This window comes from Balaenoptera ricei, chromosome 1, assembly GCF_028023285.1.
Source record: "Balaenoptera ricei isolate mBalRic1 chromosome 1, mBalRic1.hap2, whole genome shotgun sequence".
In the NCBI taxonomy this organism is placed as follows: Eukaryota; Metazoa; Chordata; class Mammalia; order Artiodactyla; family Balaenopteridae; genus Balaenoptera; species Balaenoptera ricei.
Window position 1 is genome coordinate 143594136 of NC_082639.1, and position 24022 is coordinate 143618157.

Sequence of the window (24022 nt, forward strand, 5' to 3'; positions counted from 1 at the left end):
AAGAATACTTCATATTATCTCATCGTCACACTAATCATTTCTCAGACGAGGAAATTTAGGCCTAAATGGCCCAGCAAGTCTCATGCTTAGGTCCTCTGACTGTACATCCCCTAACTCTTTTGATCATACCAAGGTAACCCCACTATACCACTTCAAAGAAAACACAGGGCTTTAAGAATCAGCGAAGCTAACTTTTTATGCTCCTCCACTCTGACCATGGATAGCTGGAAACTTATTTGCCCCACATGAATCCTTTCTTCTGCTTTGGAATTTTATCCAACTTGAAGTAAAAAATATGTTTGGAATGAGGTAACATTCTTAGAGGAAAGGACTTTACAAATGCAGAGTATTAATTACTTTATTAGGTTCCTTTGATTTGGGGCCAAATTTCAAGGGACCCTGAACACTTTCTTAAGTGTATTTCCTTGGGATGCCCTGCCCACCCGGGACAACTGAATGACGGAGGCACTACTATATCTGGTTTTAATCATATCCCTTCATAAACGTTAATTTAGTTCAGAACCTTTTATGTGCCAGGGGCTCTGCCCTGCAGGAACTCACCTTCCAAGAAGTCAGGGGTAGACTCTGCCCCTGAAGAGGGATGGTGGAAGTGAAACTCTCTGGTCTGCCCCTTTCTTTCCTCCACGCCTCCCTCCCCCCATTTGGTCGGTCAAAGTCTCAGTTCTGACCCAGTCACCCTGGAAGCTGAGACACTCTTTTGGAGATCCGCAACACTCCCTGCACACCACACCAGCAAACCAAAGCGCGAGGGTAACGCAGGGTGGAAATCTTCCTCTGGGAGGGGAGGTGTGGGGGCGTCAATCCCACCGAGGAGCTACAAGGACTTTTCACAGGGTGCAGTGCAGGGGCTTCCTGGAACGCACGACCCCGGCGCCCGAGGGCGATTCCCCCTCCAGCCCAGTGCCCCCTCGGCCCACACTTCCCGGTTTTTCCCGGCCCCCCGCCGTCGGGCGGGAGAGAGCTTTATTTTTCCGGCCCCCCCTTCCACGGGGCTGCGCAGGCCGGAGACCCTCCGCCAAGGCCTCCACCCATCGCCGGAGGAAGGGTGGGGAGATTCGGGGAGGATTTCGAGGGGCGGGAGGTCAGGCGGGGCCGGAGGAGGCTCCGAGGAGACAACGCGGTCGGCGCGGTGCTCCCGCAGGCTCAGCCGCCACGGAGCTTCCTCCCCTGCTCCCGCCTTTCCGGGAGGGCAGGCGGCGGGGAGAGGAGATTTCCTGCGCCGGCTCCCGTGGCGCCTGAGGCCGGGCCCCTCGGCGGCCCCGCCCGAGAGCTGGCCGGGCCTGGGTTTGGGCCGCGGCGTCTGCGGGAGCCCGGGCCTAGCGCGCGGCGCCGCAGGCCGGAGGGAGGGGGCCGGCCGAGCGGCGTTCGGAGCTGCGCCCCGCCTCCTTCCTCTCCCTCCCCTCCTCTCCCTCCCCTCCCCTCTCCCCTGCCCCTCCCCTCCCTCCCCCGTTCCCTCCCACCGTGCGCCGCGGCCGCTGTTGCCAAGGTTACCGGGGGGGGCGCGCCCAGGTGGGAGGGAGTCTGCCTGGGCACTGGCCGGCGGACCTGCGCAGCGGGCGGGGCGGGGCGGGGAGGGCCTGGGGCGGGCGGCGGGGGCGGGAGTCGCTGCCTGGTCGCCATGGGAACGGCGCAGCTATTTCCAACCCGCGGGTGGTGCCAGTGGCGCGGTGCCAGGGTGCGAGGGTATTGCAGGACAGCGGCAATCTGCTGCGGCCTGGGACTTGACAATGCGCCCCTTCTGTAGCGCGGGGCCCGCCCCTCGCGCGTCGCGCCTCCTCCCCGGCGCTCCTCGGCGGGGAGCCCGGCCCCGGCGCTTCCCGGCTGCACGTGCTGACCCCGCCGCCGCCCTTGCCAGACAAAGCGGGACCCTCCCGGGAGAATTTCCTTGGTGCCCCCCTTCACTCGACGGACCCTTTGATTTCCTGCCACTCTCGTCTTCATCCCTCACTCGTCCCACCCCTCACAGCTGCCTCCTGGAGTGCCTTCTCTTTTGTGCTCGCCAGCTCAAGTTTGGCCCTCACTCCAGAGCTTTGCCTTAAAAAAGACTCCATTTGACCTTGCCCCTCCCGCACTCTGTCATCTCCTTTGCTAACTCAATGCTTTTGTTATGAGGGCGACTGCTCTGTCTTACCTTTTCTGTTGTCCGCTGGCTCCTCTACCTAACACAACCTACTTTCTGTCCTCAGCCTTTTCAAGACTTCCAGAAACCCTCTTGACATCTCTGCTTCTTTCCCAGTTTCCTTTCTGCCTTTTTCTCTCAGAGGACTGTGGACAGCAGAAGGGAGATTGCAGATGGCTACCTAGATTGAGCCCCCTTTGTATCTCGCTGACACCACCCTTTTTTCTGCGACCTGAAATCGCATTACTTGGGTACCATGGGTGACGCTCTGGTGGGATTGTGGGAGTTCTGCTGCTGCCGCCACAATTACCCGTCTCTTTGATTGTAAGCTTAAGTAAAGGAAACTTCTGGGAACTGGCCAAAGACCCTTGAAATGCAACTTGAGGAGTAAACGTCTCTGGCTTGGTCACTCTTTGCTTCAGGTCATACATCAACTGCCTCTTCCCACCTCTAGACTCCCTTCACCCCGTCCACGCCCCTGCCCCCCTCAACATAGCATTGTTCATCCTTTTGGCACCGGCCCTAGAAGAGGAAAGGGCAGGTCCTCCTCCCCAGGAAGGAAGGTGGGGCAGAGTAGCTCCTGCAGGAAGGGAAGGAAAAAGGAGGGAAGGAAGGAAGTGGCCAACAGAAGAAGGTGGAATCCGGTGGGAGGGCTTTGCATTGTTTTAACTCCTTTCCTTTTTAGCTCTGCAAAGTCAAGCCCAAGGTCATCCCAGAATCAAGGTTCTGCTGCCATCTCCCAGAACCCTAGCTGGGACTGCCTGCCTGAACCTGAAGGGGACCATCAGAAGCTTTGGGGAACATATTAAAGGGAGGTGGGCAGAGTTCAATGTATGCTGCAGATTCTAAGCACTTACATTTTTTGTGTATCCATCTCCTTTTGTTTCTTTTCTGTCCAACAAAGTCAGCTTTTATTTTGCTTTTTGTCCCATAAAAAGCCCCAGGGTAGAACTATGCCTCAGGTGAGAAAAATGTATCTAACATTTTCTGAGGACCTTCTACCTGTGAATCTGCTCTTATAGTCTGTAATACTTCACGTTTACTATACCTGGGGCTTTATAGTTTATAAAGGTCTGCCACTTAACTCTACCTCATCTCAACCATTATTATTATCCTTACTTGGTCCCTTTCACCCACTAACTTTATAACTCAGCCTTTCAGGGCATAAATATTCATCAGTATTGCTCCCTAATATCCCCTCCTCTCTTTATCTGGCCAAGGCCCAAATTGCAGGCCCCAGGAACGCAGGTAAGGAAGAGCCTTGGTCCATTTTAGGCCTGTGGTCCAGAAACAGTTATAAACTAAAAGAGGTTTGTCATGTGACTATTATTTGCATAGTGTATCATCTTTGCATCTCCATTCACTTAACATCCAGATGCCTAGAAAACTGCCAGCCAGTTTTTTGGCTCTACAGGCATCTTGTTCTTTGAAAGCCTCAGAGTGAAAACAATTGATTTGTGTTTTGGAAGAGCTTGTCTGAAACCTAATCCAAAGTTATCCTGCTGTTTTCTTCCCATCTTCTGGATTAGTTAACAGTGTCCTGAACACTCAGCAGAAGGCAGAGGGAGTAGGTTTTGTTTTTCTCAGTCTGAGAAAGCCCATCCTTGCTCTCTCTGTTAAGCATATCCTTCTGAGAGGAAAGTGTTATCAATAACATTTCGATGTCCTGGGATGGGGCTGAGGGTCAGGAACAGAGCCTAACAACCTAGGATCCTTTTGTATTTCTTCTGGTTTTAAGTTGCTGTCTCCTTGGTGGAGGAAACTATGAAGAGGGGTGGCGGCCTGGCTATATGGAGTTGGGACATGTATGGGCAGAGCCATGGGTCTTGGCTTCCTTTTCTTCTGTCTTACTTACCCAGTGCTCTAGAGAGAGTTTGCTACCGCCTTCGATTAGCAAGCCAATCTGCAAGCCAATCTGCCCTGGGCACTCCCTCCGGGAACTTACACTCTTGCAGAAAACACAAGCTCTGCAAACAGTTCATGTGTGGAGGGGTGTGGGACTCAGCAGTGGGGAGGGGAGATTTCTAGTAAATAGTAGAAAAGATTTTTCTCATAACTAGAGATCTCAACTATGACAGGGGCTGGGCTGCCTTAGGTATTCATGGTCATGGAGATGGTCAAGGAGTCTAGGCTAGATGTCCACCTGTCAGAAATCCTGCAGTACATATTCCTGTGCTGGGTGGAGGGTGAATGGATGACCCCTACGGGTCCCTTCTAACTCCAAGAGCCTGCCATTTTGAAATATATTAATGATCCTAGGCAGCGTTCAATGAATGACTCGAAATTTATAGGGATTCCATTCATCGATTATTTATTGAGTGTGTACTTTGTGCTGCTGCTCTGCTAGATGCCGTGGGAGATTCAGAGATATGAATGGTGGGGTTTAAGATCTTTGCAAAGGCCACTAACACTCAGAGCAAACTGAGGCAGGAAGGGTTCCAGGCCAGAGTGAGAGGTCCTGTCCCCCATTACTTCTTTTTTTTTTTTTTTTTAAATTTATTTATTTATTTATTTATTTTTGGCTGTGTTGGGTCTTCGTTTCTGTGCGAGGGCTTCCTCTAGTTGCGGCAAGCGGGGGCCACTCTTCATCGCGGTGCGCGGGCATCTCACTATCACGGCCTCTCTTGTTGCGGAGCATAGGCTCCAGACACGCAGGCTCAGTAGTTGTGGCTCACGGGCCCAGTTGCTCCGCGGCATGTGGGATCTTCCCAGACCAGGGCTCGAACCCGTGTCCCCTGCATTGGCAGGCGGATTCTCAACCACTGCACCACCAGGGAAGCCCCCCTCATTATTTCTTAATCAAAGCCCAGAGGACAGCATCCTCTTACACCATTGCCTTGTGATTTGTTTCTTCCTGAGATGCTGGATTGAAAGATTTCCAGGGCTTTTGATCTGGAGGAGAGGGGCAGAAAAGAGAACCCGTCTTAATCCAGAGAGAAGTGCCAAGGGAGTGAGGCCATGTCTGGAAGGGTGAAAGCTGGGTGAAGATAGACAACACCCCCTGCCCCCCAGTCAGGATATGCTGGGATGGGGACAGGCATGAGAACTGGGAGGAAAATGAGGTGGAAACGAATGGGCCCCCGTAGGAGGAGGTAATGAGGTGAATCAGAAAAATCTGTCACTGAGATCCAAGAAGAGACTGGGAGCTTTCATCTCTCTCGGTCTTTTTAAAAGATGAGATGTGTCAGTGAGAGGGCCTGGATTTATGAAGACATCTGTTTTGTTGGCTCCTACCAGGAGCCTGGGGATGGAGCAGGTGGGGGCTTGCTATGGCTGTTGAGAAAGATGATGATATCCCAGCACTTGGGCAGCTTGGAATCAGCTCTGGGGTCCATCTTTCTTTTCCCTTCTTTGGCAAGAGGAGTCCTGCTAAGCCCCAAGAACTCCTTCCCTGGCCGGTGCTCAGCACCCCATCCTCCCTCTCCCTAGGCAGCCTCCTCAGGAAGAGTCCGGGCACCTGTAAGCCAGGGAGAGTGGTGGGGTGGCGGTGGAGGGGATCACTGCAGGATGGCGGATGTCTGGGGAAAGGGAAGCGTCCCTCGCAAAGATTCTGATTTGCTTCTCTATTCAGGGGAGCAACTGGGAGTCAGTTTAATTAGAGTCCTTGGCATCCTTGGGGATGGAAACCTCTGCTTTGTTGGTTTACATTTGTGTGTGTCCTAAGTAGCCTCCCTCCACCACTGCCCTGGATACTCTCAGAATCTTATGCCCAGAATGTCCTTTAGGGGGTCATGTCTTACAGCTCCAGAAGCACCTGGGTGTGTGATTACAAGGGCCTTTCCGGGGGGAAGGGGGGCAGCCTCATGCCCTTAACCACGACTCCTACTAGCCTGCAGCTTCTGTTGGAATATTGGTCTACTTTGAAGCACAAGCTTCAGTTCTCACTGAAATGCCAGTGCTGCCTCTGTGGGAATGATGTCGCCCTGGATCACCATCTGCTGTAAGGAGCAGACTGGCAAGCACAGGAGGGCCACCCAGCACGGACCAGGAACTTGCAGGAATGGGATCTAGGACCAGGGAATTTTGCCGGGGGTAGGGACAAGTCAAGGGAGAAAAAAAAAATCCCAAATACCAACGCTACGGTTAGGAGCTGTTTTTGAGGTCTTCACTCCATCCCTGTGAGCGGAAGGACTCTGAAGCTGACCCCAGGTCCTGGCTGCAGGCTCAAGGTGTTCAACCACCTCTGAACTCTAGGTGGACCCTCGACTGTGGCCTAGGTCATCTCAGAACCTCTCTGGGTAGGAGGATGCTGGCATGGAATTTCATTCTGCTCTGAATTTGAGAACAGGAAGGCTGCTGCTGGGAGTTTTGCTCTTGTCTGCATGCAGATCATCGCAGTGTTCTTTGCTTTGAAGAATGAACGGAAACCAGGGGCTCAGTTTGACAAGGACTCTGCAGGGAGATTGCTGGATGCCGTTGTGGGCTTCAGGAAGCTCTTCTCCTGCCCAGATGATGGATGTGATGGGCCTCTGCAAAGGAGGCAGCCAGATGCTGGTTGCTTTTCTGGTTTTAGCCTTTGGTGGTGGGGTTCTGCTGGAAAGCCCTGGTAAGTATTTCATGCAAACCAAAGGAGGGCCAGAGGCACCACGCCTGAGCTCAAAGTCCTCAATGTCACAGACCTCTGGACGGCAGCCCTTGGATTTCTGCCTGCAATGGGCAAGGCTGAAGAGGGGAGAGGCTGAGTTGGCAGCTGAAAGAGATGGGGTAGAGGATGGACTCTTCAGCCCCAGAGGAACTGACCTTGAGGCTGGTGCATTCAAGGTGCACTTACGCAACGAACACTCTTCAAGTGTTGAGAGCTGAGTTGTTGACATGTAACCCAGGCAATGCAGATCAGCCATCCTCAGGTGCTCCAAGGTCACTGGGGTCTATTTCTGTGTTGACTGGTTTTATCTCCCTTTTTGGCTGAGATGTTTGAGAGCTAATTGGGCTTAGAGGACTAAAAGAAGTTTGCCTTCACTTTCAGAATTAAATCCAAATGCTTCAGGATTAGGTACTCAGGTCTTTGTGGTTCACCCCCTGCCTATCTTTTCTGCCTCATCTTTTGACACTATCCTGCATATATAGCACCGTCTAGTCACACTGAATTATTTGCAGAGCATGGCATCCTCTCATTCCTCTCTGTCTTTGCCCATGCTGTTCCCTCCCCCTGGAGCACACCCTTCCCTTCCCCAACTCCAGAGATGCCTGGCCTTCCAAAGAACTTGCATCTCATCTTGTTCCGGAGAGCCTTTCCTGATGCCCCCCACCCCTCCTCAGTCTGGAGTAAGATGCCCCTTCTGTGTGCTCCAGAGGGTGTGAGTAACCCTAACCCTAATCACAGCAGTTACCATATGAGATTGTGGTGCTTTGCTCCTGTGTCTCAGTGACAAGAAAACAATTTCTTCTGGGGTTTCCCAGTGCTCAGCACAGTGCCTGATATACAATCAGCACTTGTGTATTTGTTCAGTGGCTAATTGCCTGTGTCCCCTGTGCCCCCTCCCTTCCCCCACTAGAATTTAAGCTCCCTAAGAGCAAGGATCTTGCTTTCCTTGTTCACTGTTAAGCCCCTGTGTCCAGCACACAGTATGCCTGAGATAAATATTTGCTGAATGAATGGATGGGAGTCAGGGACTGTGATTCCCATTTTGGCTCTTCCCCTGAGTGCCCTGGAGATCGCGTGTAAGTTACTCAGTGTATCTAGGATGGTGTGGGGGGGATGTGCGGTGGACCAGAGCACTGCCCTTAGGCACCACTTCAAGCCTTCAGTGCCTGGGACCTTATTCCAGCCTTTGCTGCTGTGGCCAGTTCTGTGCAGAATTCCTAGCCTTGTGCATATGCAGCTCAGAAATACAGAGGAGTTAATCCTCTGTGGGACAACTCTTGGCCAATGGGGAACCATAGCCAATGGATAAATGCGTTCCCCCTTTCTTCTGGTGGATGATTTTTTTTTTTAACACTTTTTGTTGGACTATAGCTGATTTACAATGTTGTGTTAGTTTCAGGTGTACAGCAAAGTGAATCAGTTATACAGATATATATATATTCACTCTTTTTTAGATTCTTTTCTCATATAGGTCATTACAGAGCACTGAGTAGAGTTCCCTATGGTATACAGTAGGTCTTTATTAGTTATCTAGTTTATGTATAGTAGTGTGTATATATCAATCCCAGTCTCCCAATTTATCCCTCCCCCCTTTCCCCCCTGGCAACCATAAGTCTGTTCTCTACACTGGTGGATGATTTTGAGATACATTTCAAAGTGTCCTTAGATGGTCCCATAGGACTGGTCAACCAGTTGACCCTTATGGACGGCTTCATAGTGTACCGTCTGTATTGGTGCTCTCTCATGCCCTGTTTCTGCCTCCTTGGATCACGTTCTCAAATATACTACTCACGTATAATCAGGCTCTGCTCTTGGGGGACCCAGGTGAAGACAGGTTCCGCTCCTGGCTCTGCTACTTACTAACTTTGTCTTTGGGTCAAACCACTTAACCTCTCTGCTTCTGTTGCCTCAGCTGAAAAATGGGTGTTGTGATGTCACCCAATGTTTGTAATATTGGATAACATATGCGAGAGTGTCTGCTTCAGTCCCTGCATATATTAGGCACTCACTACAGGTCCCTTTCTTGTCCTCCTGCCTGTGTTTGTAAAAAGGCCTCTTTGTGAAGAAATGTGGCTAAGCGTGATCCCTGCTCCAGTGGGAGCAAAGGGTGATGAGACCGGATGACCCAGGCATTTGGCAACGGGATCATTCTTCTCTGGAGCATTCTGTAAACATTGGTCAATGGAGTCTTGCAACATTCCTGACAGGTGCGAAGTGGGAAGAGGCCAGGGTGTGGAGGCAGGGAGGGGCCCAGCGTGTTGCTCACAGGGCCAGAGGTGGTGCGTCTGAGATGCTCCTCTGGCACAAGCGGAGGCCCCATGTGTGGGGTAGTGACTTTCAAGTTCTCTTTCTGTTCCCCATTTGCCTTCCTATCGACCCCCTCGCCCTCTCCCGGATGACGTCCTTCTGCTGCAGAGAAGAATCCCGGTGTTTTTCATCCTTCCTCTCTGCACCCACCCCCCATCCCATGTTTTCCCTCCAAAAGAGCTTGAGTCCCAAAGCAATGAAAACTCATTTCTGGCCCTACCATAGGTGATGGGAGTCAGTTTGGGAGACAGGAAATCTGCTTGGCTGCCCCTTAAATTATACACTATATGCCCCTTTGGCCTACAGGTGAGGCAGGTCCTGGGCACATTAAGCCCATTGGCTACTGGGAAGCTCTTTGGGAAATGACTCAGGAGGGCTGGGTCAGCCTTCTTGGCATTTAGTCCTTACCTCTTTGAGCCACAAGGCCTCTGCTTCCCACCCTCCCTGGCGCTCTTGTGCTCCGCGAGCAGCCATGTGCACTGATGTGCAGAGAGATTGTCTCCCTCCTCCCAGGCCTCCTGGCCCTAAGGGACCATGCGGGAGGGAGGCTGGGCCAGGGTGAGTGTCTGGATGTCACCCCACCACAGAGGGGGCCCCTTCCCTCAGAGCCACCCCCCACCGCCTCCCAGGGGACTGGATTCCCGCTCTTCCGGAAATCTGGCACACATGCGGCTCTGGCCGGGTCCCCTGGAGGAGCCCAGGACGGGGAGGGCCAGTTGCCAGCAGAAGACAGGGGTGACTGGGGCTGCCCTGCCCCTGCCTCCTGCCTGTCCCGGACATTTGGAGCCCACTCCCAGCTGGCCAGCGAGTCCTGCCCTCTGAGCTGCTTACTGCGCGCAGCCTGTGCCCGGAGAGACCAGTGGCTCAGCTTCCTCTGCCTCCCCCCTCCCCCTTTCGCCACCCCCACCCCCCCCCCCCCCCCCCCCCCCCCCCCGCCTATGAGTCACCAGGGAGCCGAAGCTCAGGGAACTTCCTCTGGAGGGAAGCCACTGAGAATGGAGAGGAGAGGGAGAGTGGTAACAGAGAGAGAACTGGCAACTAAGTTGCCAGGGCCTTTCACCCCTAGGCTCCCGATTCCGGAACTGCTACACTAATCCTGGCATGAGCATCTAAATCGTCACACCTGTGTACACCACTTGTATGTGCAAACTTCCAATGTAGGTAGCTGGTCCTCAGCCTAACTCCTTCCCAGCCCCAACCCTCCTTTCCGTGTTCTCCAGTCCTCTCCATACTCCAGACCCTCGTAGCTGATCAGATCGTGTGGGTCGTGACCTTTTCACGGGGGTTCTCAAAGTGTGGACCGACAGCATTGGCCTTGCTTGGGAACTTGAAATGCAAATTCCCAGGCTCACCCCAGACCTATTGAATAAGGAACTCTCGGGATGGGGCTCAGCAATCTGAATTTATCGCCCCCCCCCCACAAGCGATTCTGAAGTTTGAGAACCACTGATCACAATGGTGATCACAATGTCTGCAATAGTCCGAGCAGAGAAACCCTTGTCCAGAGCCGGGAGGCCAAGGCAGCAGCTGCCAACTGCTCTCACAAGCCAGGCTTCCTGGTGAACACCCTACAGCTCTCAGAAAGTGCTGGAGGCCCCCACCCACTGACAACAACCCCAGAGGCATGCAGAGATGCTGAGCAGGCACTTCTCCCTGATGTCTCTCCCGCTGGGAGTGGGAACCAAGAGAGAAGGAGACATGCTCTTCCCCCGAGGGCCTGAGGAAGCTGGGAGAGGGGCCGTGAAAGGAGCAAGGGGAGGTGGCTTCTCCTCGAGGATGATGTTTGGGGGACAGTGACTTGAGTGAGGCAGCATGTGAGCTCAGAATTAAAATACTGTGGCGGTTCTGACTGTCTCTGGAAGGGGCACCTGTGATAGTAGCGTTTGGCAAGTTTGGTGAGTTGGGTGGCAATGCCTGATTTATGGAGGCGGAGAGTATTGTGGAAGGAGCACTGGATGAAGAGTCAGGAAACATGAACCCTTCTTCCCACTTTAGATACATCTTTGTTGTAACTTAGGGTAACTCTTTCTGGCCTCAGTTTCCCAACCTAGACAACAAGAGTAATATTGTCAACTTTCATTTACCTGAAAACAATGCCTTGAGGAAAGGCTAAGAAAGACCTTTGTAAAATTTTTTTTGGAAAAAGTTCAGAGTGTTTAGTATCAAATCACACAATGCTAGGTTTAAAAAAATCTCTATTTTGTGATCTGAACCCAAAGTACAAGCAGAATCAAGGGGTAGTTTGGTATGCTGGAAAGAATAATTGTCAGGAAGCTTGGGCTCCAGTTTCAATTTTGCCATTAACCAGCTGTGTGATTGTGGGTCAGTCACTTTCTCTCTCTGGGCCTCAGTTTCCCCATCTGTAAAATGGGGATATTGGATTAGCTTATATCTATTGTCATGCCAAAATTTAACAGTCTATGAGTCCATGACTTTGATTAGTTAGTCCCCATGGTCTGGATTCCCAGGTGGGCGCCATGAGGTTCTGGCCTTTGCCTCATGGAGGGAGAAAAACGAAAGAAAAGAGGTGGGCCACATCAGGATGTCATTGCTAGAGCCAGGATTTTGGACCCAGGGCATGGAGGAAGGCAGAGTGGAAAGCTTTCTGGAAGGATGACATGTCATTCTCAGAGAGACAATTTGGTGAAAGCCTGGGTATTTTCTTTTCACCCATGAAGCCTAAGTCAGCAACTCATAAACAAGGCTTCCTGACATGGGATGGAATTTTCTTTTACTCTTCCCAACCACAGTTGACAAAGTTGACACATGGAGACCAGAAGGGGGAAGGGTGGGGGGTAGGGGGTGTGGCTTAACATCCTCAACTCTACAACTCTACAACTGTTCCTCATCTTTAGCCTGGCCTTGAGCGGGCCACTCAGAAAAGAGGGCAGAGAGCAGGCCACTGGCTTCAGGAAAGAAAAAGAGAGCCCAGCAACCCCTTAGCAAGACCAGCGCCCCTGCATCCCAAACATCACCTCTGGTTCTCTTGGCCATGGATGTTCCCTGCCCCGACCCAGGCCAAGGGGGTGTGCCCTGAGCCTCACTTCCAACTTTCCTCCTTCTTCTCTGGGGGCCACTCACAACTTTGGGGAACAGCATAAGGGGCAGGGCTGGTGTCAGAGCGCCCTGGGGCTCTCTCAGGCTATAGCTTCTACTCCTGGGAAGAGCCTGAGGCTATTTCTACTCCCTTAGTCAGCACTAGGCGGGAAGGGTGAGGGCCTGGGAAAGGCCAGTGGTGTGAGCTTCTGTGGCAATTGCTCCTCAGTAAACACAGTAATAGCAGGTTTGGGATTATGATTGTCACCCCTGATAATTATCAGCTGCAGCGCATTTCCTCCTATGCGGCCACACCAAGCTCATCACAGCATAGGGGGCTGTGGAGGAAGCTCCGGATTTCCCAGATCTCTTCCTACAGTTGCTAGGCAGCTGGGAGTCTGTGCTGGAACAGGGGGGATCTCATTTAGGAAAGTCTCCCCAGGTCTCCCAAATCTCTGAAATCTAAATCAGTTGTTCTCCAAGTGGAGACCTTGGATGACTGACTGCTCACCTGGCCAGGGGGGAGGACGTCAGAGGCTGTCAATGAATAAGAGACCCAGCCAGCCCGGGGGTAACATGGGGGAAAGGAGGCTGGTCGGGGAGCCACCCTTCTGCCGAAATGCCATAGCTGCTGTGCGGGGCATGGGGCTGAGTTCACGTGTGCTACCGCTGTAGCTAGTCGGGATGAGAAGCAGCTCTGCGGGGGCTGCCTGGTACTGGCTGGCCAGAGGGGTCTAAGAGGTGACCCAGCAGAAGAGAAGACAAAGATGGGGAGGAAGGTGGGTTCGTGTAAGTTGGCTTGTTTTAGTGGCAAGTCCCCATGGGTGTGTTAGGTAGTAGGCCCTAGCGTCTTTTGCTCCATTCCAGTGCTCCATAGACCAGTTGTTTGTTTGTTTGTTTGTTTGTCCATGCCTCGCAGCATGTGGCATCTTAGTTCCCTGACCAGGGATCGAACCCGTGCCCCTTGCAGTGGAAGCACGGAGTCTTAATCACTGGACTGCCAGGGAATTCCCTCCATAGACCAGAGTTTGAGATCATAGGGGAGGAGAAAGCTCTTGGAGTTGCCTTAATTTCTTGCTAAAGGTGATGTAATTTGGTGGCCAGCCAACTGAATTTTCTATGTTAAAGGACCTAATGCATTGTCTTTGGCATGACTTAGGAATCTACCTCCGAGACCCTCAGCATCATAGGCTGAGACAGGTGCAGAGCGGGGAAGGAGGGGAAGAAGCAGCAGGGACTATTGGCTCCCAACCCCCGTAACTTTGACCCAGTGTGCATGACATTTTCCTGTTGAATTCTGTGGAGTGCGTGTAACTCTGCTTACCTGGAGGGAGCCCCTGGCTCAGAAGCAGAAACAAATCACAAAGGAATGAAAATTCAACAAACCTTCCTTGACCATGTGCTCAGATGGGAATGGTGCTGAGTACCAGGAGGAAATGGGGACCTGAGGGAGCCAGTTCCTTCCCCTCCGGGAGCTCACAGTCTAGCCAGGGAGGTGCCACATGCAGACTGCAACTAGAGGTGATTTTTTCTTCCTGGGAATGAAACCTCCTACAGCAGCGAGAGGTTGGGGCTTTGTCCTAAGGTGGAGGTAATAAAAACCTGTTTGTCTTCCCAGGGCAAGATGTGCCTCAGGGCCCCTGCATGTCAGTTTACCTGAGTCAGACAGGAGCACCTCCCTGTCTCTGGAATCTCGTTGGGGCAGGGAGGCTGTCAGGACGCGAGAAGAGGCGAGGTGCATCCCTGGCGTGGGAGCTGATGAGGTAGATGCAAAGAGCTCCTCTCTCAGCAGCTGGTCTCCTGGAAACCCTGAACACGGTCCTCTCCACATAGCCAGAACTGCCCTGAGGAGACCATGATGAACACGTGCAGTAAAGGTATTCAAACAAAGAAACATCTATGGTCACCATCACCTCCAGGTTCAGCGAACATTCAAGGAATTCCCACTATGTGCCAGCTAGAGGGCTTGGCGCTTTCCCATGGCTATCTTATTTAGTGAACATTCTCTCAATAATTCTAGGAAGTAGGTATCAACCCCATTTTACAGATGAGAACACAGGACCTGGGAGACCTAGGAGTACTCACCAGACTCAGTGAACACAGTGTTGCTTACAAGTTCTATAGGACACCACCTAGATGTCCTTCAAGTATTTCAAACTCATTTTATCCAAAACCAAGTTCACTATTATCATCTCCTCCTGGGTTCCCTGCCTAAGTGAATTGCCACTGGTCTAGCTGCCTGAAATATGGAGGTTAGCCTAAATAACTCCCTTTCTCTCATCCCTAATGTCTGTATTCGTTTTTCTTACCATCTAAACATCTCTTGACTCCACTTCCTCTTTTTCATTCCTGGGTCCACTGTGCTCATCCAGGCTCTAATAATTCATCAGCCAGTTCATCACATTGGCCTCTGCCTGGAGCCATTCCCACCCTTTCCCGTCCAACCTTCTGCTGAAGTGTACCTCTCTGGAGCTTTCAGGATAAAGGCAAACCCATTATTTTGACTAAAAGGCCCTTTTGGACCGGACCTTGATCACCTGTGGTGCCACGTCTCCTCTCCAGGTCCCCAGGCCTGGGACCTGTTCGCAGTTCCCTCGTGTGCAACACGCTGTCCTGCCCGCAGGTTTTCTCAAGCTGGCCTTTCCCCCCGGACTGCCCTTTGTCTCTGCCATCTCCACTCACCGCCCCAACTCCCATTTACGTCTTCTGTCCTAACCCGAGCTTCCCCCGTTTTGGTTAGCGTTTCCGGATGCCCGGGGTGGAGACGGTTGCCCCTCCCTTGTGCTAACCTGTCCCCAGAATGGAGCTTGGGTCTCTGCTGCCCAGAAGCAGAACGATCTGGTGCTTGACCACTGTAGTGGGTATCTGACGAACGAACAGCCTTAGAAAATAATGCTTTAAGTGGGGGAGACGCTGCAACATACCAATTACACAAAGAAGTTTTATAAAACTATCTGGATAAATCGTGGAGTTCATTATTCAAAGGAACAGCGTTAGCATTTGTTGAAGCCCCCTGTGGATGGTGCCGGGCCTTTGCGTATGTCATGTCGTCTAATCAGCCGGGCTGGGATGGGGCACAGACAGCCTAGATGGCACAGCACAGTCACTCAGCGGTTCCCTGCCAGACCTGGGGTTCAAATCCAGGCAAATACTCTGCTCCTTCCACTGCCTCCTGTGGCCTCTCCTGTTTGGAGGCAGGTTTTCCAGTGTGGGGATTGTCTTTTGGCCATTCGGGGGCCTATCAGGACTGTCGCAAGGGAGGCGATAGGGATAGCGGACCAGGGATGAGAGGATCAGCAATGCCTGAGGCCCCACCACTCAACCTTCTGATTTTTCTCGTGTGTATTCATCACACCTCACCGAGTCTCCCCAGAAGCACAGTTCCTACAGTGGGATTGTCACAGGTGGCCCTGAAGACTGAGGTTGCTGTGACTTACATGTCCGTATCAGGCACGTGGGGCACAGGCCTGAGTGGTGCATAATCAGCATGGAAAGAGGGAGAAATAGAGCAGAGCCCATGGGGGGTGGGGGGCGGGGGGAGGGCCTCCCGGAGCCCTGGGGGAGGGGCCTGCCACCCACCCCTCTCTCTTCACTCTCAGAAGAGTGCCTGGTGTCAGTCGGTGCTCAGCACAGGATTGTTGCATGAATGAAGGAATGATGGAGTGAGTTCCACGTTTGTCAGGTAGGAGGAGGAAGTATTTTCCCTCTTTCTTGGGCGTCTGCCCCTCAGCTGGGGGCATTTCTGCCATAAGCCATCCCAATGCTCCGCTGTTCTCCCCTTCTCCCCTCCCCCTCCCTCACTTCTCTCTTCTAGTCTCACTACCCGACCTGGGCGATAAGCATATTACTTTACCTTTGCTAGGCTTCAGGGTCTCCTCTAGAACAATTCCTTCAACCCTGATCCACCAGACATTCATTGTGTTCCTTCCCTTGCTCAGCAAGTGTGAGGCTCTGCCGGCGTAGAAAGGATGATGCGACGTGCCCGACCTTCTGGAACGCAGGCCGGTGCGGGGGCCGGCTGGTCAACAGGCGGTTGCAATGGAGTTTCATTAGAGGTGAGAACGGTGAGGGACATCCAAGAAGACTTGGATGATGGTGTTCAGGCAGGGCTTCTTGGGGGACGTGATATCTGAACTGAGCCAGGAATACTTGCACGACTCTGAGAGTGAGTCTCCTTAAATTTTGTACCCTAAGCCTCTATTTTGCCTTATTTTAGTCCCAGCTCCAGCCCTGAGGAGTTAGTAGGAAAGGGAAGATAGTGACTGTGAATAGAGCACCTTGCAAGTAAGGGAATCGCGCAGCAAGGGGCGGAGCCCTGAGGTGAGAGCCCCCCAGGATCCTCTCTGGAGGGGGCAGGGTATGGGGGGAAAGTTCCTGGTGCCTGCACCTCATGGGTCATGCCCAAGAGCCAGATGACTGTCCCACTCTCAATGTTGCCAGTGCTCTTGCTGGGGAGAGAAGGTACTTCGAGGTGGCATGGAATCAAGTGTCCTGGGCAGTGAAACAGCTGACACTTACCTAGTGCTTACCCTGTGCACTTCACGCACATGTCCTATGAAGTAGGTACCATTACTCTCAGCCCAGTTCCACAGATGGGGAACTGAGGCACAGAGAGGTTGAGTAACTTGTTCAAGGTCACACAGGCAGCACCTGGATGTGAACTCAGGCAGTCTGGTGCTAGAGCCTGTGCATTGAACCACTGACTGTTCTACGCTTCCTAGTGATACCTCTGAACAACGGGAGAGAGTAGACACCCCTTGGGCTGTTCATAAAGATGGCTACAGGTATGACATTTTTGAAAGACTCCCATTTTATCTTAAACATTCACATACATCTTGTACCTATTGCAAAATAAAATCCCTATGTGTTTAATCAAGCAATGCCTCCCACCAAATAATCGAGTAAGATCAATGCTCCAGAGAGATGTGCCACATTTATCCCAAAGCACTGAGTATCCCCAGGGACACAGTCTGTAGTGGGAGAGGTACAGCCAGCACAAGTTTCAGAGCAGGAAGAGCTTGGCCCGGTTGGAGGAGCTGGACAAGGAGGAACTTGAGCATTTCCCAGCGGCGCTGTGCTGCTTCCCTCCCTCCACCTCTCACTGTCTGAAGTCAGGGCGCACCCTTGGACTTCCCCACGTGATCCTCACTGCCAAGGTCATCTGGGAACTGGCTACTCGCTCTTTGTGGTCACTGGGCTACCTTGTTTACAACTGCTGTTCCTCCTGTTCCTCCTCCTCCTCTTCCCCCTCCTCTTCCTCTCCCCCCCTCCTCCTCTCCCCCTCCTCCTCCTCCTCTCCCTCCTCCTGCTCCTCTTCCTCTCCCCCCTCCTCCTCCCCTCTCCTCCTCCTGCTCCTTCCTCTTCTTCTTTTTTCTTCTCTTCTGGAGGAGGCCTCCCTGAAGGTCACGTGAGCCCACGCACATGAGCACAAGCTCTGGGGAGTCTGTTCCATCTTAGTCCACAGCACTTAGTTCTCTCCATTCTCCCAGTTCCTTTCTTTTCTAGAAGTTTTCATGTTTGCTCATGGTGAACCACTGCAGGAACCCCCTTGTATGGCGTTAAAAAAAAAAATCACAGCTACCAGCACAAACCCAGCATTTCAATTCTCCTTTCTTTACCCTCCCAATTTCCAAAGAGTTCTCCCTCCTTGGCCAAACAGTTGGCTGCCTTCTTTATGTTTCGGACCTGATGTGCTTCTTGCATGGCCGACGGCGAGGCTCTGTATAGGGCCATTTCTATACTGTGGAGGAAACTGCCCCAGCCTCCTCCCCTCTGATGGCCTGCCCCGCTGCCTGTCACCTCTGTGGCCTCCTTGGCGTTCACCTACTCAACCAGTGGAGACTTACCGATGAGGACCTGCTGCTGTTCGGGCGCTGTTCCAGCATGGGGCATGCTGTGGCAACCCTTTCGAAGCTTACATTGTTGGGGAGGGTTGGGCAGTAGAGGTGGATAAAAACAAAACCAAAAATCCCCATGAAGCAAATAAATAATATACTTTCAAATAGTTATAAGTGCTATGAAGAAACTAAAATAGGATAATAGATAGAGTGACAAGAGGAGAGAGACAAGAAATGGCAAGTGCAAAGCCCCCAGGCCTTGGCAAAGGCTTGAGGACAGGAAAGGAGGCCAGTGTGGCTGAAAGGCAGAGTCCGAGGGGAAGGGGGCGGATGAGCCGGGAGCGGGTGGCAGGGCTGAGGTCACCGAGGGCCTCACGTGCCACAGTGAGGAGGTAGATTTTCTTTCACACGTGCTGGGGGAGTAACACGATCACTTCTTGAAAAGGACCACTCTACTCTGGCTGTTGTGGAAAGCGGATTTTAGGGACCAAGAATAGGAACGAGGAGACCAAGTTGGAGGCTGTTATCGTGACCCAGGTGAGCTGGGTTGGTGGGTTCAGTTGAGGGCAGCAAAGGGGGAGAAAAATCAATAGATTCAAGATAGATTGCAGAGAGGTAGCCAACAGTGGAGTGGAAGATGCTCTGATCTGGGACTCAGAAGTCCTGGAATTGAATCCTGAGCCCACTACCCACGAGCGGTGAGAGCTCATGTGAATGAGTCTCGTCTGTACAATGAGGAGAAAGGCAGCTGCCTCCCTCACTTCTCGGGTGGGAGGAGGAGAAGACGAATGCGCCCGGCCTGGCACCTGTGTGACAGGGCTCCTCCACATGGCTTGCGATGCTGAAGGTTGGGTTGAGTAAAGTCTAGAGAGGTAGCTCAGTATCCCTGGGAGTTCTCCCCTGTTAAAAGGGTGAAAAGGACAGATTCTCACCCAGGCTGCTGGCAGTAGGCCCACCCTCAAGGTAAGTCACAGCTAGCTCAGTGTCGACAGTGAAGGGAGTATTTGGGGATCGTCGCCTTTCAAAGTGGGAAAGTGGGTCTGGGCAGGGGCTAGGAGGTGCCCAGGGCTGGCAGGAGAGAGTGGCCTGAGGGGCTGATGGTGGCAGGACAGGGTGGGAGGGCGGGACCTGGGGCGAGCCTGTCACTCTCCAGAGGGGGGCAGCCAGTGACGGTGGCTCTGGCCATATGTGCTTTGGTCGTTGAGAGAAGGAAGGCCGGGGAACACTTTGATGTTCTGACAGAAACTCTCAGCAAGGCTGGGTTTTGACCTTTCGCGGGTGGAGTAGGTCAGTTTTGAGCCCTTTCCGCGGAAGTTCTGAGAGCAGAGATCCCACCCTTGGAAATCACCTGTCCCACGCTGGCTTGTTGTCAAGACTGCCTGCGGCCCTGTGGGAGCTGGCTGACCCGGGAGCAGGGAGCACGGACCTTTATTAAGGCACAGATCAAAGGTCAGGGTAACATGAGCAATATTCATGGGCTTCGCCCCTTTCTCTTGAGCCTTCTGAAGTCTGGACTCTGGAACCTCAGGTTTCTGGAGGGAAGTGGAAGGGAGCTGACATCAACTGTTCATCTACGGTATGCCTGGCACCAGGCCAGGCACCATACGCTACTCACGAAGTGTTGGTGAAGTAAACATTATCTCTATGTTTTTTTATACCAGGAAACTGAGGCTCGGAGAGAGAAAAGCATCTTTTCCCAAAGTCACATGACTGGTAACAGGAACCCGAGGCTGCTTATTCCACAGCTCCTGCTCCTGCACAAGTGTCTCCCGGAGAGGCTGGGATCTGTCCCCGCCTCCGGAGGGGTCCTGGGATCTTGATTTTTTAAAAAAAGTCTCTTGGGCACTTGCCATGGCCAGCCAGGATTGGAAACTTCCGCCCTCCACCCCATGGCTTTCCTGAAGGCCTTAGTGGGGCAAATGGAGCAAAGAGAGAGAGTAGGTACCCATGTTTGGAACATTACCTTAGCAAGACTTACAGACTCTCAACTGGAAAAGAAACTAAGCGGTGTTAACTGGCTTTCTGGCTCTGCTTGGGAGGAGTCACTGAACTTCTCTGAGCCTCAGTTTCTTTGTCTGTAAAATGGGGATCCAAATACTTACCTTGCAGGACTACTGAAGGGCTTGGGATATTGCAGTAATGACTTAGCTTAATGCCTGGCTCAACTAACTATTGAATAAATGGTAGCCATTAACACTATTCACTGCATCATCAAAGCATTTTTGCGGGGGGCAGTGAGTTGGGGGACAGTTAGCTCCTCTGCGGCCCACTCAGCCGTCGCTGAGGCCCCTCCTTGGCACAGCCTGTTCCACAGAAAGAGCAGACTGCCAGGCTGTCTTCCTCCCTCCTGGGAAACCCCTGTGTCCCTACAGGCCATTGGGCCCTGGGCCCTGGTATTGAGGCTCAGACACGTGGGGACACTCTCTGCTTTTCAGCTGGTGAGGCTGCCCCCCTTCGCGGGCTGGCCCGGGGGCAGGCTGGGCAGAGGGAGCTGGCAGGAGGAGCTGGCCTCGTGCTGAGGAGGCTGGCCCTGGGCCCCGCTCCTCTGCCAGCTGGGCGGCTGGGCCGGCCGGCAGCTTGGACAAGCTCGCAGGCCCAGCGGGGACCTCTGTGGGGCAGCAGCTTCCCCGAGCCCCTCTGCTAGCACCAGGCCATCTGGTGCCTCTGTTTCCTTTTGTGTGCCTGGGGGGCAGGGAGGGAGGCAAAGGGGAGGAGCCAGATTTCTTTGGTCAGCTTTCTTCAGAACTGGGGAGAAATGAGCTGGCGTGGAGTGGAGGTGGAAGAAGGGGAAGAAGGGGACAGAGGGAGACAGAGGCCTGAAAGGGGGTGGGGGGAGGAGGGAAGAAGCGCGGAAGGAATGGGTGCTCTCAGGGTCTTGGTAGGAAAGCTGAAAGGGGAAGAGAGAGGAGGAGAGAGAAAACTGTGTGGAGAGGAAGACCCGAGTGGTATGGAAATGGGAATGAAAGTATGCAGAAAAGAATGAAGGCCGGGAGCAGGCAAAGGTGTACGGAATATCTCAACGTGTGAAGCTGTCGCCGTATTTCTGTTCTAGGAAAGAGGAAGTGAGAGTGTGTGGGCCGTAGGTGAAGGGAGGGGGTGGCTGAGAGAGCAGGCTGAGTTTCCGGTCACAGAAATCTGGGGTCCAGCCCAGCCCTGCCCAGCAGCTGTGAAGGTTGGGTCCCTGTCTGAACCGCCACCAACCGCAGACTTTTGGAAAGAAGTGTGATGGTTGGTCTCTAGAGCTGGGGAGAAAAGTTGTGTTGACAAATATGTGCTTTGACGTGGTGCACCTGGGGAGTACAAGTGTGCATTCCTGGGGCCATCATGGAAGTGAATTGAAAGAATCTCACGTTGGGGAATTTATAGTGGCTTTGCTAGAACTGTCCTGTGTCAGGTGGCAGAATATCCCTCCTCCTCCGTGCAGCAGGGCATAAGTAGAGCAGACAGAAATAACAGTGATGAGTGTGTGGCTTTGCGTTTCTCTGGTGTTCCTTTGGACTCACATTCTGCACTCGGTGAAGTCACGAAGGACACAGAGAATGGTCTGTTTTCTCTGCTGGGGACAATACAAGCTGGCCTTGGGTTGGAAGCATCTCTCCCCCTGGCACTTCTCCTGTCAGACTCCGTTCCGGGAGCCCTCTCAGAATTCAGCTCGCGTCCCCTCCTGGGCTTCTTCCAGGCTAACGCTGCCCCCTTCTCTGGACCCTGAGATGTGCATCCCCCGACTTGCTCTCCCAGAAATCTGTTCTGTCAGATTTCTGTGTAAGGCCTTATCAGCATCTGTCTTCCTGTCCCACCTGGACAGTGGGACTAATCACCATTACCTCCTTGAAGTGGGAAATCTGCACGGAGCTAATTCCTGACTGAGGCACCGGGAGAGCATATTAGCTAAGTGTGATTGATTTAGTGCAAAGAGGTCCATTTAGCATCCACCAACGTGCCATGGTTTTTTTCTCCTTGCTAAAGTCACTTGAAGATCACCCGCTGGCGGCTCTGGAAGCACTTTGCAGCTCTGTGGGGGGGGGGGGGGTACCCTGAGTGGATGTGTGTGTCACAGAGCTGGCCCTGCTGGGCTCCGATGGGCTCGGTGAGGGGCTGTGAGGAACAGGGAGGGAGTACTCAAGCCAGAGAGGTTGGTGCCCCTCGAGGAAGCCCCCGGCCAGGAAGTCACCGGACGCCGCCGATGGACAGCTGAAACGAGCGGAGTTCGACGGGAGATGCCCGTTCACGTGTATCTGCAGGCGGGCTCCCTCCCGCTGGCTCAGCTGAGCCCCCTGAAGAAAGAACAGAAGAGAGTTTGTATCCACTGCTATTTCCTGAGCGCTTATCTGTCACAATTATGCTGTGCTGTCCTGGGCTCAGAGAGGCTAAGGGTCTCTCCCACCCTCACTCAGCTAGTACAGGGCAAAGCCACTGTTCAAGCTGTGGCCAGGGGACAGCAGAGGCCAAGGACCCACCCTCCCCACCGCCCCCTCGTCCCACTGCCCCCCCTCTCAGGGGCAGAAGGGGCTTCGTGGAGAAGGCTTTTGAAATGGCCCCAAAGAACGAGCAGGACTTGGACGTTTGGAAGGGTGATGCTTCTTCTAAATGGAGAAAATAGACAGAAGCACGCAGAAGTGTATTTGGAGATTTGGGCAGAGTGCAGACTATGGGGAGGCATTTGGAAGGACATCTGGCCAGGGAGGCAAGTTGGGGCCATGCTGTGGAGTCTTAATGCCACCGTGGAGGGTGTGTTTTCTCCAGTAGAGGGTGGGGTCCCGTGAGAGTTTTGATGGGGGGCGTCACAGGGTCAGGGTTGTCCTGGCAGTGGTCTAAGGGGGGTAACTGAGGGGAAGGGAGAGCGGCAGGGGCCAAAGTAGGAGGCCTCTGTGTGGGCAGCAGGGAGGCTGCGTCTACAGGGAGGCTGGGTGAGGGGAGGGGAGACGTGTGGGCCAGAGAGTTGTGGGCCTGGGAGGAATAAAAAATGACCGAAATGTCAGCCAGGAGGATGGTGGGGTTATTTATAGAAATGGGGAAGTCACAGAGAGAAGGCGCTTTGGGGGTTGGGGGAGCGGACCGAAAGGAGATTTCATTTTGAACCCGGTGAGGTCAGTGGTTGGCTGGACCTCCAGGTGGCCACCGTGAACAGCGGGGGGCTTCCAGATAATCAACCCTAAAACCTCATCTGGAACGTTTAGCTTCTTAATTCTCCCCGGAGGCGCTGAGCTCACAGATTGGCTTTACATTTTGTGCCCTCCCAGGGGCACCAAAACACTGATGGCCTGGGAACTGTGCGGCCCAGTTGCCAGCTGGTGCTTAGGGTCAAAGCTCTGCAGTTCCTGCCCCGGCTGTGACCCCTCAGACCTTCAGGGAAGTTACAAATGAAGAATTTCCCTGGAGGGGTGTTCCTGCAAGGCCTAATCCCTCTGTTTTTTCCAGGGAAGACCTTGCCCAGAAATACTTTTTTGCGGGAGCACGGAGCCTGGCAGCGTGGCAGGGGGCAGCACTTTGGCTCCAGGGCAATGACCCTGCCTGGATGAGGAGGGACGAGACGGCTTCCTTCTGCTGGCTTTACTTCTGCAGGAGCGGGAAAGGAGCAACCACACTGGCTGTTGACTCCTCCTTTTCCCTCATTTCAGCAATTCTTGGCCTCGTCTCAAACACTCCACCTGCGCGGGGGGCAGAAAACCTTCTGAACTCAAATTTTGGATTTGGGTTAATTCCAATTCTTAGTGAGAAGGTAGAGCTCTGTGAAGAGCAAATTATAATGTAAATAAGATCCATTCATTCATTTTTTTTTTTTTCATCCAATAAGTCTGTATCTAGCGTCTACTCTGAGTGAAATAAAGGATAGATGAGTTCAAGGCCCCACTCCTGAGGAGCTAAGAGTTGGGGGTATAGACGCACAAACGGGCAAGGACAGCACAGGAGGGGCCCACAACCCCGATTCAGGAGAATCAGGATGTCCTCACAGAGAAAGAACGTTTCATCTAAGACGGAGGTAAGCAGGAAACTGTCCAGTAAAGGGAGAAGGGAACCTGTTCTCTGAAATGGGAACAGCAGGAGCACCCCCAGAGTTTCTAATTTTGTGGGTCTGGAGATTGGCTTGGGCACTGGCATTTTAAAACCTCCCCAGGT

At 53.0% G+C, this 24022-nt stretch overlaps 1 long non-coding RNA gene across 1 annotated transcript; it reads left to right on the plus strand.

Annotated features, from left to right (window-relative positions):
- Positions 1–697: 697 nt before the first annotated feature.
- Positions 698–20104, plus strand: LOC132353042 (uncharacterized). The gene is made up of 5 exons (XR_009498939.1): positions 698–771; positions 13687–13945; positions 15668–15750; positions 16007–16123; positions 19567–20104. It is a non-coding gene; the product is annotated as an uncharacterized LOC132353042 (long non-coding RNA).
- Positions 20105–24022: the final 3918 nt, after the last annotated feature.